Source organism: Lynx canadensis, chromosome D1 (genome assembly GCF_007474595.2).
Source record: "Lynx canadensis isolate LIC74 chromosome D1, mLynCan4.pri.v2, whole genome shotgun sequence".
Classification (NCBI taxonomy): Eukaryota; Metazoa; Chordata; class Mammalia; order Carnivora; family Felidae; genus Lynx; species Lynx canadensis.
In genome coordinates, this window is record NC_044312.2 from 66,154,349 (window position 1) to 66,159,531 (window position 5,183).

Below are 5,183 nucleotides of genomic sequence, written 5' to 3' on the forward strand. Positions count from 1 at the left end.
GATTATTTTCCAAAATAGTTGAACCAGTTTATATTCTCATGAGCAGTGCACAAGAGTGCCAATTTTCTCATATACTTGTAAATACTTGGTATCATACAACTTTATCTTTATTCTAACAGAATAAAAATGGTATTTCATTGTTTTATGATTCACTAATTACTAGTGACCTTGATCATTTCTGTATGTCCCATTTTGTAACTCAAGCCTCCCCTTCCATGAATTGCCTTTTAATAACATTTTCTTATTTTTCTTTCGGGTTTTATTTCTACTGATTTTCAAAAACTCCACACGTATGTGACAACCCATAGTAATAGTCCTCTGTGGGTTTTAGATGTGGTAAATATCTTTACAGAGTCTGGCATCTGTCTATTGACCTTGTCTATGTCATCTTTTATTAGACAGAAGTCCTTACTTTCATGTAGACACATTTTTGGTTTTGGGTTTCAAAAACCTTTCCCTTTTTCTAAGTAAAAAAAAAAAATCTGTTACACTTTTTCTATTAGTTAGAATTGTGCTTTTCAGAATGATGTCTTTGATCTATCTGGGATCCACTTATGTACATAGTGTGAGGGAGCCAGTTTTATTTCTTTCCTTATAAAGAACCAATTTTTTCCAAAACTACCCACTATACAACCTGTACCTCCCTATTACTTTGGGGTGTCAACTTTGTCATTTATGAAATCCCCATTTATATAAGGATCCAGTCTATAGCTTTGGTTCTGTCTCATTTTCCTATTTATCTGTTTCTGAGCCAGTGACGTTGATGCATGTTTTTAATTACTATGGTTTTACAGAAATCAATATAGTGTTATAGTGAATCATATCTTATTTTCTGTTATCTTTTCTAATTGGTTATGGTTGACATAGGCAAATGCTATTGATTGTTTCTTTTAAAAAATTTTATTGAGATATAACATACATAATGGAGTATACAAATTGAGATTCATTTAAGAATGAAGGGTTAGGTAATTTTTGTATGTGTGTATATAACAGTTATAACCACTATCTACACAAATAGAAAACATCCCAGAAGTTTTCTTGTGCCCTCTCTCTGTTAGTATCTCCTCCGGGGGTAGCTTCTATTCTGACTTCTACAACCATTAATTAGTTTTGCAGGTCTTTGAATTTAATATAAGTGGAATCATACAATATGTACTGCCTTTTGTGTGACTTTTTTCATTCAACAGTGTCACGGAGATTCATCCATGTTGTGTGTATATCAATAGTTTGTCCTTTTCCATTGCGGTGTAGCATTCTATTGTATGAATTTATTTATCCATTCTATTAATGGATGTTTGGATCATTTCCAGTTTGAGCAATTACAAAGAAAACTGCCATCAGTATTCTCATGCTGGTCTTTTGATGGACACAAACATTAATTTCTTTATGATGTATATCCAGGGTCATATGTACGCTTAGTTTTATTTATTTATTTATTTAAAGGTTTTATTTTTAAGTAATCTTTTACACCCAACATGGCATTCAAACTCACAACCCCAACATCAAGAGTCACATGCTGTACTGACTGAGCCAGCCAGGCATACCTTTGTATGCTTAGTTTTAGTAGTCACTGGCAAACATTTTTCCAGTGATTGTACCAAATTATACTCCACCTGAAAAGCATGAGAGTTCTAGTTGTTCCACATCTTAATCAACCCTTTGAATTGTCAGTCCTTAAGTTTTAGAGGTTCTTTGGTGAGTAATGCTACCTAATGGTTGTAATTTGCATTTCTTAGATGACTAATAGTGTTGAACATCTTTTTACCTTTCTTGTCAATTTTGTTTTTCTCTTTATTGAGATGTCTATTTAATTTTTTGTGCATTTTTAAATTGAGTTGTCTGTCTTTTTTTTTTTTAATTTTTTTTTCAACGTTTATTTATTTTTGGGACAGAGAGAGACAGAGCATGAACGGGGGAGGGGCAGAGAGAGAGGGAGACACAGAATCGGAAACAGGCTCCAGGCTCTGAGCCATCAGCCCAGAGCCCGACGCGGGGCTCGAACTCACGGACCGCGAGATCGTGACCTGGCTGAAGTCGGACGCTTAACCGACTGCGCCACCCAGGCGCCCCTGTCTTTTTTTAAAAAAACTGATTTGTAGGAATTCTTTATTACTCTGGATATAAGTCCTACTTAGATTTAGATTTATGTATCTTATTAGCTTGCCACTATTTATTTGTTATTTTTAAATAACAGTTTTATTTTAGAAGAGCTTTAGATTTGCAGAATCATTGCAAAGATAGTATAGAAAGCTCCCCTATACCCCAGACCCAGTTTCCCCTATTATTAACATTTATATTAGTATAGTACATTTGTTACAATTAATGAACCACTACTGGTATATTATTACTAACTAAAGTCCATATTTTATTCAGATGTCTTATTTTTTCCTAGAGTCCATTTTTCCTTCTAGGATCCCACCTAGGATACTAAGTGGCATTTAACATTTATATCTACTTAGATTTCTCTTGGTTATGCTATTTTTAAAAACTTTTTTTATTAGGGGCACCTGGGTGGCTCAGTCGGTTGGGCGTCCTACTTCAGCTCAGGTCATGATCTCCCGGTCCATGAGTTGGAGCCCTGTGTCGGCCTCTGTGCTGTCAGTTCAGAGCCTGGAGCTTGCTTCGGATTCTGTGTCTCCCTCTCACTCTCTGCCCCTCCCCCACTCCCGCTCTATCTCTATCAAAAAATGAATAAACGTTTTACGGGGTGCCTGGGTGGCGCAGTCGGTTAAGCGTCCGACTTCAGCCAGGTCACGATCTCGCGGTCCGTGAGTTCGAGCCCCGCGTCAGGCTCTGGGCTGATGGCTCAGAGCCTGGAGCCTGTTTCCGATTCTGTGTCTCCCTCTCTCTGTGCCCCTACCCCGTTCATGCTCTGTCTCTCTCTGTCCCAAAAATAAATAAAAAACGTGGAAAAAAAAATGAATAAACGTTTTAAAAATTTTTTTAAAAATGTTTGTTTATTGTGCAATTACAGATTCACAAGAGATTGCAAAGATAGTCCAGAAAAACTGTGGAAAATAATATTGAGATTCTTCAAAAAATTAAAGATAGAATTACCAGGGTATCTGGGTGGCTCAGTTGGTTAAACATCCAATTCTTGATTTTGGCCCAGGTCATGATCTCACAGTTTGTGGGATAGCCCGGAGTTGGACTCCACGCTAACAGCATGTAACATGGTTATGATTTTCTCTCTCTCTTTCTCTCTCTCTCTCTGCCCTTCCCCTGCTGCCATGTGTGTGTGCACATGCACGTTCCCTCTGTCTCGTTCAAAATAAATAAAAATAAACTTAAAAAAATAGAATTATCATATGATCCAGTAATTCTACTACTGAGTATTTACTCAAAGAATATGAAATCACTAATTCTAAAAAATATATGCACCGCTGTGCAATAAACCTCTGTGTTTATTGCAGCATTATTTACAATAGCCAAGATATGGAAGCAACCCAAATGTCCATATAGATGAATGGTTAAAGAAGATGGATAAAGAAGATGGATATCTATATCCATATCTACATCATCTGTATATGTATCTATATAATTCAATGGAATAGTACTCAGCCATGAAGAAGAGTTGAAATCTTGCCATTTGCAACTACATGGATAGATCTAGAAGGTATGATGCTAAGCAAAAGAAGTCAGTCAAAGAAAGAGAAATACCATAAAATTTCACTCATATGTGGAATTTAAGAAACAAAACAAATGAACCAAGAAGAAAAGAGAAAAACAAAAAAACAGACTCTTAAATTTAGAGAACAAACTGGTGGTTACCAGAGGGCAAGTGGGTGGGGGAATGGATGAAATAGGTGAAGTGGATTAAGAGTACACTTATCATGATGTGCACTGAGTAATGTGTAGAATTGTTGAATCACTATATTGTACACCTGCAACTAATAAAATATTGTTAATTTTAAAAAATAGAGTACAGAGAAATCCTGTGTACTCCTTGCCCAGTTTCCCCATTACATCTTTTTTTTTAATTTTTTATTTATTTTTGAGAGAGAGAGAGAGAAAGAAATGGAGCATGAGTGGGGGAGGGGCAGAGAAAGAGGGAGACACAGAATCAGAAGTAGGCTCCAGGCTCTGAGCTGTCAGCACAGAGCCCGATTTGTGGCTCAAACCCATGAAACATGAGATCTAATGTGAAGTTGGATGCTTAACTGACTGAGCCACCCAGGCGCCCTGCCATTACATCTTAAGTAGCACAATAGTAAAACCAAGAAATTGACATTCGTGTAATGTATGTGTGTAGTTCTGTGTTATATTATCACATGCATAGATTTGTGTAACTACCACTGCAATAAAGATATAGAACTATTTTATCACCATATCTCCATTGTGCTACCCCCTTTACAGTCACACAACTTCTTTCGCCCCTTCTCCATTACCATCTCTAACCCTTGATAACCACCAATTTGTTCTCTACTTATATAATTTTATCATTTTACCACTGTTTACTTTTGAATTGACTTTATTTTTCTCAGGGTAGTTTTAGGTTTATAGAAACAGTGAACAGAAAGTACAAAGGGTTCCATTTGTCCCTTCACTGCTCCCTACATAGTTTCTCCTTTCATTAGTATCTCTCATTAGTGTGGTACATCTGTTATAATTGATGAGCATGTATTGACATATTATTAACTAAAGTCTATGGTCTACATTAGGATTCACTCTTTGTGTTGTACATTCTATGGGTTTTGACAAATATATAAGAACATGGACCCACTATTACAGTTTCATGTGGAATAGTTTTCTACCTAAAAAATCCCTTGTGCTCCATCTGTTCTTCTCTCTTTCCATCCCTTGAGCCTCTGCCAACCATTAGTCTTTTCATTTATCCCATGTTTTTGCCTTTTCCAGAATGTCATATAATTAGGATCATACAGTGTGTAGTCTTTTCATGTTGGCTTCTTTCACTTAGCAGCATCCACTTAAAGTTCCTCTTTTTGTGGTTTAATAGCTTATTACTTTTCATTGCTGAGTAATATACCATTGCATGGATGTACATGGTTTATTTATCCATTTACCTATTGAACAATATCTTAGTTGCTTCCAAGCTTGGCAATTATGAATAAATCTACAGTAAACATTCATTTACAGATTTTTGTATGGTAATATGTTTTCAGCTTATTTGGGTAAATACTAAGGAATGCAGTTGCTGGATTGTGTGGTAGCAATATGTTTAG